Below are 10,211 nucleotides of genomic sequence, written 5' to 3' on the forward strand. Positions count from 1 at the left end.
TAAGGACATGGGTGTTACTCCGGGCACATGACCAACACATGGCTACAAACATAGACAAAGTCCAGAATTATCACACTCCAGCAGGTAGGGTGAGACAAAAACAACAGTCCATACGAGAATCCTGACAGATATGTATGTCTGTCTCTTAATGGCTGCAAGCCTTAAGGTGTTGTTTGGGGTAGCCTACATTTTGGTTTCTGTCTTATGATTTGCATAGAGCAATGCGTTTTTCTGCAGTTTCAACCTGCATAGATTTTGTTACCATGAGTTTGGATTTATATGGTTGATTTTTATTTGCTACAATATTCTGCTATATGGTACAATATGGCAATATGATGACTAATTTATATTTTAATAACTCTAAACAGCAAGTCACAACAACGTTTGTACATAATTATTGTAATGATAAGCAGTTTTCACCATTTCCTGTCAATATGTGTGAAAGTTTGTCAGTGGTTGGAAACTCTCCGTATAACCCCCCATTCAACACTCATGCGATGTACTGTACACCGCATGAGTACTAGGAGCACGGGTACTAGGAGGCTACATTGTAATTTCCTGGTTGTGTAGAAATAGATAGCTCTATAGGGAGGAGTGCTGCTGACCAAAATGTCAATAAAATAATTACTAATACAGGTAATTTAGCTAAATGTTAAAAGAAGAATAAAGTGAGAAAAGGCGACTTTATTCTCCCACGGTAGTTTTTTACTGCTTCGGTCTTAATCAGTTTCACCGATGATGTTAATAATTTTTTTATTTTATAATTTGTCTATGCTATTTCTGATGACATGTTTCAAGCTAACCACAGTTATGAATGGTTTCTTCACCACATAATGGAAAACACCATATAAGGTTTTAATGATTTTGTAGATAAGTTAACAACTCCAAACATGGCCACTTTGCCATTTCCGCTTAAGCCAAGACAGACCAAAGGTTTACCGTGGTAAATTAGAACATGTAGGCGTGGCTTATTTACCATTCCGCCCACTCACAATATAACTTTGGTTTGCTCCCCAAAGGTTGGATCCCAGGCGACACAAACTCAGGGTGCTCTCCGTACTCCGCTCGATGTCACCAGACCTGGGATACTGGAGAAGCCCCCTGCACTACTCAATGGGTTTCCCATAGGCAGATTGACATCTTACGTGGTGGTCTTCACGGACGCTGCGTTGCGGGGGGAACATGCCTCTCCGACTTGGTCGGAGGTGAGGAGTCAACGTCCTGCAATGCACACAAAAATGTGTTGGAGCTCTCAATGGTGATTAAAGGGCTTTTACATTTCATCTCACCTGGTGCACAGCCACCACGTTCTCAGAACAGGCATCTTGTCAGCAACGGCTTACATAAACAAACAGGGGTGATTGCGCCCCTCTGCCCTCCACTGACTGGCGGTCCAGCTCTGGTTTTGGGCTCATCTAAACCTGCTCAGCCTAAGAGCCCTGCATATCGCAGGCGACCAGAACTTCAGGAACGCATGTCTCATGGTATTTCAGTCACCCACTGGTCAAGAGATTCTTGTTAGGGGCTAGATGTGTAAGCCTGTTTTCCCTGTGCTTACACCACGCTGGGATCTTGCCACAGTATGGCGTGGGTTATCCAGGGACCCTTTTCAGCCTCAAACCCCTTTGGATGTCCTTAAAGGCGGTGCTTTTATTGGCTGCGGTTTCTGTCAAACTCGCAGTTTGGCCGCTGTGTCTGTCAGCACTAGTAGTTTGTTACTTAACGAGGACAGCTCCTTCGCAATGCCTAGACCTTATTCTTCCTCCCTCCCCGAGAACATTAATAGTCATTTTTGGTTTGAGATATTGGGCCCAAGGCTTTCCAACCCCTGCCTCATTGTAGTGAGGCAGAGGCATAGTTGCATCTCTTGTGCCCGGTGCGGGCACCGTCAATGTATGTGCAACACTTGGCGGCGTTGCATGTATGCACGTACGCAACACAGCGTGTTGATTGTTATAGTGACGCTGCCAAGGGCCGTGCTCTCTCTAAGCAGTGTCTGTCTTGCTGGATATGCTCTCTAAAAGTGGCCTCTGTATGGCGTATGCTGTTACGTAATAACCAGAACTGAGGGCATGCCCGGAGCCAGCTATGAGGTCACCAAAGTCCGCTCCCCAGTCATTTCTTTAGAGCTGAAAAATAAAATTGGGAACAAATTGCAACTATATAAAAATCAGCTGTCGAGAACTTCTCCGAGATGAGTCCATGCTTAATTTGCTCTAATCTTTGTCTTTCCGACCCTGGCCAAAGCCCTGGCTGAGTGAGACGCAGCCCCTGTCTGCGAGCAGGGGGACCCGACACTAGTTGATCTTCCAAGCCTGGACAGTGAAAGGGAGGAGTCAGTCCACCTTAATAAGAACACAGGGGTTTTTGGACAGCCCTAAGGAACATTTGGACATTTATAGTTTGCAGTGTTAAGGAAACGTTGTGATTGTTCAACCTTTACCTATTTTACCTATGCAGATCCTTCTGGGAATCTGGACCATTTGACCATCTGTTTTAAAATTGGACCAGTATGGAGTGAGAATGTGAGAAAACAGGCTGCAATGTAATCCTTTTGGGCATTAGCACCTATAATATTAACGTCCTCTAAAAGTGTTTGTTTTCTGAAACTGACAGGCTCAGATTATATTCTATACTGATGGAAAGGATCCTTTCCATCAGTATTGAATATAATGATGGAAAGGTAATGAAATCAAACTGATATCATTACCTTTGAGGTCATTCGAGAGATGAGTTGCTTCAGGAAGAGAACAGTGGAAACTAGAGTGAGAGCTGGAGAGAGCAAAGTGTGCTGTGTTGGGCTTTCTGGTAGATTAGTGTTATCCAAAAGATTCAAAGAGGGTTGTGATTTGAATGACCATAGGGAAATATCGTGCAACCACAAGATTTCAGGGTGTGATTTATCTTTGAGTGAGTCTAGGACTAGATTAAACACATTAACAAACAGGCTGTGATCAACTTTAAAGGTCCCATGATATGAAAATGTCCCTTTATGAGGTTTTCTAACATTAGTTTTTCTCAATTACTTGAACACATTTTGCAAAATTTGGCTCATTGTGTCAAAACTCAACACACAAGCAAATAAGACACAACACTGGGAAATAAACCATTCACATCTATGTCAAATTGAAACTCGGCTATCAAAACCTAACAATTCTTTGTAAAAATGGCACTCTGATGACAAAATGATACAAACTTGCATCATATGAATACACTTTCAGATCAGCAGCAACACACTGGTCTACTTTATATAAAACACTGCAGTCTTTCATGTTCACTGTTTTTATTCAGTTCCACAGAGGGCACGTTTTCACCACAACCAAAAGATCAAATACTAAATAGTGTCCCTTGCAGTACTGTATATTACAGTGCAGTCAATACAGTTTGAGCAAAAATAAAACAAAAATAAACCCTACTGTACTGTAAACACGGAAAAACATGGCAATTGTGCGTGGGTGGGCTTATGGATCCTGCCGTCTGTTGGGGTCAGGCCATAGGATCTCATCAACATCATAAGCAATGTTTTCTCCCGCTAAGCATCGGGGGAAATATTGCCTTGTGTGCCGAATCCATCCATGGATTGACCCTATGTTGATGTCTCCGCAGGCCTGTTCCATTGCCTGCAGAAGAGGCATGCGAGCATGTGGTTGGCAGTCATATACGCGCCATCTCCAAGCCGAAAAAAATCTTCTATGGGGTTTAGAAATGGTGTGTAAGGGGGCAAGTATAGGACTTCAAATTGATGATGGTTGGTGAACCAGTTGCGGACCAGAGCAGCCCGATGGAAACTAAAATTATCCCAGACAACAACAGACCTGGGCTGCTCTGGTCTGTCCTGTACAGCTGCATCGTGAAGTACATCCAGAAATGTTATTATATGCTCGTATTGGAGGTACCTAGTTTTGTTTGATGGTGCAGTAGCCCTTGAAGGCTTATGGCAGCACACAATAAGATATTTCCCCCACGCTGCCCCGGGACTTGCACAATTGCCCTTTGGCCAATTATGTTACGACCCCATCGTCTTGTTTTGCTGAGGTTGAATCCAGCCTCATCAATGTAAATAAATTCATGAGGCTGTGCAGCTCCATCCATCTCCAAGATGCTCTGTAAAGAAACAATATACATGTAATACATATTTTGGATGGCATTACTCAAAACACTCAACTACAGTACTACACATACAGAACCCCTACCCCATCAAACAGGTACCTGGTACTTCTCTGAATGTATCTATGTGGTACTGATACAATGGCACGCATTCAGCTGTAACTGGATGACACCAATACTGTATTGTAAATGTTAAGGACTGTAACACTTACCTGTACATATTCACGTCGAAGTTCTTTGACCCTGACGCTGTTCCTCTCAAATGGGACCCTGTACAATTGCTTCATGGTAATTTGGTGCTTTACCAAGATGCGTCTGATAGTGGAAATGCTTACTCGCTCTATGTTATTGAGTACTTCTCTATCTGCAAGTATTTGTTGCTGTAGCTGTTTGAGACGGATTGCATTGTTTGCTCTGACGAGGTCCACAATGGCAAGCTCCTGCTGTTGGGTGAACAGGCGTTGGCGTCCGCCCCAGAAGGTCTTCTAGTCGTTCTATAGAAAAAAGCAACCACAAAATGTTACTGTATTGGTTTGCTTCTTTTTTTTACAGTACTGTATATACTGTTCTTTACTGTATATACCATAGAAAGTACTGAAACATCTCAATGTAGGTAATCACAGTATGTCACAAAACTACCACTTTCGTTCCAAAAGGAGCATAAGCCACCCTGCAATACAGTACATGTGATATGGTACAGTACTGCAAATACTCTAGATACAGTCTGAGTAGAGTAGAAAGTAGAGAGTTGAAGACATACCTGTTTTCCAGTCAGAATGTCCTTATTATGGATGAAACTATGAAACGGCTTAGATTAGGGTGGACTCTCTGCCCAGCTTCCCTCATAGTCAGACTATGGTTTATGACATGGTCCACTAAAGTTGCTCTTATGTCATCGGAAATAATGTTCCGTGCACGGCCTCTTCCACCACGTCCTCCTCCTCCTCCTCCTCTACCTCTGCCTCTTGCTCTTCCTGCATCCTTGCTTGCAAAGTTCTCAAAATGGCTTAACTGAGGCCTTTTTTCTGTAGCTGGCTGATTGGTGTTCAGTTTTGGAAGAAAGTGTTTTCAGGTGTGCATGTAAGTATTTTCAATTAACCAATGTGTTTAGGATTTTGAATAGATGTGTTTTCCCAGTGGTACAATGAAATGTCATTTTTGAATTAAGTGTCTTATGTATGAAATAGTGTGTAGTGTGCAGGAGCAAGTGTGTCGCAGAAAGGAGCAAGTGTGTTGCGCAATTGCAACTAAAGTGCAAAGCAGCACTTTTGTTTAAGGAATGGTTCCATGTGTTTAAGGTATAGAAACAAAAACTTCAAGTTGTGTTACTTTGGTCTAAGCATGTGTCTATAGTGTTCAAGCAATTGAAAAAAACTGTAATATGAGTTCCCCTAGCCTGCCTATGGTCCCCCAGTAGCTAGAAATGGCGTTAGGTGTTAAACGAGTACTAGGTGTCCTGCTCCGCCTTTGAAAAATGAAAGCTCAGACGCTCTGATTTCGAATTTGGCCCCATATGTCGTCATAAGGGGCCAGGTTACTTCCCCTTCTCTGCTTTGCCCAGAGAATTTTCGCCAATGAGACAATGAGCTACTACTGTTGTACACTTCTTGGTTATTTGGATAACCGTTCTGCTGTTGCTGTTATGGCGCATAACCCGTCGTTCTCTGACGTCTCTGGTGTTTCCACAACGAGACTCGTAGTGGGGGTTATCTCAACCATGGTTGAGAAGGAATTGGGGGAAAGGAACTTTGGCTTTGACTCCCTGAGGTACATGAACCGCGACATGGAGGAGGAAGGGATTGTTGCCCGTGAATGTCTCCAACTGTAGCCCTGCTGCCCGCTGCACGCTGCCTGCTGCCGCGATGCACGACCGCCGCGATGTACCACCGCCGCGGGGCACCACCGCCGCGGGGCACCACCGCCGCGGGGCACCACCGCCGCGGGGCACCACTGCCGCGAGGCACCATCGCCGTGAGGCACCACCTAGGCTGCTCTGATCTGTCCTGTTTAGCTGCATCATGAAGTGCATTTAGAAGAATGATGAGATGTTGGGTATTGTACGGATCTATTTTTGCATGATGGTGCAGTTACCCTCGAAGGCTTATGGCGGCACACAATGATATATTTCCCCTGCGCTGCCCCGGGACGTGCACAATTGCCCTTTGGCCTTTTTGTAGCTGGCTGATAGGTGTTCAGTTTTGTAAGTAAGTGTTTTAAGGTGTGTATTTAAGTATTTTCAATTACCCAATGTGTTTAGTATTTTGAATAGATGTGTTTTCCAAATGATATACTGAGATGTCATTTTTGAACTAAGTCTTATGTCTTATGTTTGAAATAGTGTGTAATGTGCAGGAGCAAGTGTGTTGCAGAAAGGAGCAAGTGTGTTGCAGAATAGCAACTAAAGTGCAAAGCAGCGCTTTTGTTTAAGGAATTGTTACATGTGTTTAAGGTATTGGAACAAAAACTTCAAGTTGTGTACAATGTGTCTAAAGTGTTCAAGCAATTGAAAAAAACTGTAAAAACTGGTGTGATCAATTCAAAACACTTCCATCAAAATACTATTTACAGATGTTTTGGCTTCATGAGGCCATGTTACATATTCCAATGTATAAAATTGTTTAGAAATAGCTTAATTTTTTAAAGGTGCAATTAGGTGGTACATATAGTATAAAGACTGTTGCCATATTGTAATACAATACTATGAATATATCATATAAAAATTGCATTGACACAATCGTATCAGCATAGGATACAATGCATATTTGTCTATCCAATGAGCTCTATGGGCTAAACTCACAATCCCAGCTTCCCAGAGTCATATTGTACACCTATAGTTGTTACTGCAACATTGTTCTGAGAATACACCAATGTTACCTATTTTGGCAAAACTCACAGTACAGTAATTGCACTGAGAAGTAAAATGAAAAACACTACAGTAAGAATGTTTAGACTGTCTTTTTGGGATGTAAGGATGAAATCAGTGCACAAAAAGGTAACAAAGAAAATATTTATTTATTACTGTAATACTGTAAAATGTTCAGCTGAACTGACTGCAAAAAAAGTTTTTCGTAGGCCAACAAAAAATAAAAATAAGAATATAAATGAAGTGAAACAGATCTACATGTAAATCAGTCTGTATCCCACCTCCGATCCTGATCAGGCCAGAGGACCATATCTACAACAAAGTAGAGCTCACCTGAGACCTATTTTATGCTCTGACACATGATTGAAGTGTTTTGCCAGTTGAGTATGAACAGGTGAGAAGTGAGTTAGACTTATTGGTAATTAGTTGTTGCGTTTCGAAGGCCATTGTTTCCAGGTTAACCAAGTGTGCTAAATGATGAGATTTGTGCTTTGAGTTTGGAAAAATGTGATTTGAAATTTTTATATGTTTGAAAAAAGTGGAATTGTGCTTAGAGTTTAGCAGTCTGGAGCCTTGTAGTTGATACATGAGCTTCAAGTTTTCAGAATTGTGTGCATAGTTCCATTTTGTGTGTGTATACAATCGAGAAAAACTGTAATACAAAATATCAGATTAAATAATAGCTTGCAGCATACCCCCTAAAAACAAACAGAGCCCTATATAAATCACCTGTCTGTTTAACGACTGGCCTGCCACAGCTAATAAGGAATAGCAATTGGTCAGCCTTGATCATTCTGCAGATTCACATAAGAAATAAAAAATAAAGATTTGTACCACTGTAGTGTTTATATTCTACTATTTTGCTCTCCCCCTTCCTCTCTTACGCCAACTTTCCTCATTGTTACTCCTCGAAAACAAAAATGGTGTGCAGAGCAAGCTGTTCACATATCTGAAGTCCAGCAGCTTAGAGCATTAAGGAGGCATTTTATTATACGTTGTTAAGGCAAAGGTAAACAACAACAAAAAGATTGCTGTGTTGAATCATCCCTTATCTTGGTCCCAGAATAAGAATGCGTGAGAATGTGAATCTCAGCGTAGTGCAACTGTGAAGAGTATTTGGTTTCAATGAGAGTGAAATTGACTCCTCATAAGCATTACATTAGCCAGGTTCCATATATGCACAAAAATGCCTGTTCCATTGCTTAGGCAAACATCTGCGTATCATAAGTATAGCATAGACCTCACAAGTAGTACATAATTAAGGATGCAAAGGACACACAATACCCAAACTCTGTTTAAATTCATAATAATAATAAATGGGATTTATTTAGCGATTTTCTGGGACTTAAAGTTATTATTATTATTATAATTGTCTGCATTGACTGTTGGTGATTAAGGAATATGCTATAGTACAATTTGTAACTGTTAGTAACTGTTAGTACAACAGACTGTTAGTATCTATTTATAAACAGCACATATCAGTTATGAGACTGAAGGAAGCAGGAGCGATGGCCCATTAACTTTGGGTTTAATATCAAACTGATATGTGTGCGCATGGGTTTGTGTGTGTATGTGTGTGTGTGTGTGTGTGTGTGTGTGTGTGTGTGCATGTGTGCGTGTGTGCGTGCATGTTAGTTTGCAGTTTGTTTACCTCCTGGGCCTCCACTGGGGCAGTGCGTTGCTGTGCTCAACAAAGGGCCCTGAGGATTCCTCCTAGTCTGTTGCCACAGAGCCCTCTTTCCAAGCACATCGCTTCCTCTTATTTATATTCCACAACCTTGGTGCCCTGCCCTATTTCTGATTAGCCTGTCATACAGAGTACATCATTTCATTCTTGCAACCAAGCCATTTTGTTATTCTGTGTACAGTATTCAGTCTTGTCGCCATGCTATCTTTATATGAAATGATATTATATGATATTATTATGATATGATATGGTGATTAGGAGACAGCTCAGCCCGTACATGAAAGGTGCTAGACCAAGAGTCACGCCCTCGTTCAGTATGAGACACCCAAGAAAATACCTTCTGTTTCTGTGTGACTGATTTTAAATACACATGGTTAACCTTTCAAACCATAGGCAACTACAAAATAAACAAGAAGCGAGAATAAGAACCATCTTTGTTATCCAGCTTGATGCATTGGCCTCATTGGTAAGGTCATGTATCAAATGGTCATTTTATTACATTTGCAACATAAAATAAGGTTTGAGTAAACCATTACTTGCATGTGTTGCTGGCGGATATTTGGTTAGGTAGTAGATCTGTGGGCACTAACAATCTAAATTGGAAAGATGTTTTACGTATTTAAGATGTCAAAACCATTAGAGGGACATATGTTAACCTTATTTACATTGAATGCAAAACATACAAAACCAGTTTAGACTGTCAGTAGTCTTTAGATCCACACCTGACACATCATTCATTGGGGGCAGCCCCTTGTTCTACAACCGATCTGGGCTGAAGCCAAACTATTGGTTTACCATCCCAAATGTCCTTAAATAAGAAACCTCCAAATAGCATTGCACACACACAAACGCACACACAAGCTTCTTATAAAACGTATACTTAACAAATGGAAAAACCTTTATTCATTGGCAGGCTATTTTAGGGCATTGAAAGCCAACACAATGCATGAAGACATGGCATGTACGAACATATGCACATTGTGTGATTTTTTTGTTTGTGTGTGTGTGTGTGTGCGTGTATGTGTGTGTGTGTGTGTGAGTGTCTGTGTCTGTGTTTGTGCGTGTGTGTGCGTGTGTGTGTGTGTGCGTGTGTGTGCGTGTGTGTGCGTGTGTGTGTGTGTGTGTGTGTGTGTGTGTGTGTGTGTGTGTGTGTCTGTTTGTGCAAACGGATATGGTCCGGATGTCATAAGTGGGTTAATGTTCTTACTCTGTTAAAGTGATATCATAGCATGCAACCGACTGCATCATTTGGTCTGAGTCTCATTTGCTACAATGCTTCCTTTAACCTACAACACAACATCATTCTTGAAAGGATATTAAAGGTTGAAAGCTTTTAGCAGATGTAGATGGTTCCCGCAACATCACTAATGCTGCAGTGAAAGCCCACAAGTGGCCTGATATCTGTCTTTTTCTCCGTCCGCAAGCAGATCTCCAACGCCACATGTGAATTTAGATTAATAAGGTTTGGTCTATCCCATCCATTACTGTCTATTATCCTTTTTTAATCACACTCTATTTATAACCAATATTATTTTATTATATTAAGACCTAGGT

The sequence above is a fragment of the Pollachius pollachius genome (assembly GCF_949987615.1).
Source record: "Pollachius pollachius genome assembly, chromosome: 2".
Classification (NCBI taxonomy): domain Eukaryota; kingdom Metazoa; phylum Chordata; class Actinopteri; order Gadiformes; family Gadidae; genus Pollachius; species Pollachius pollachius.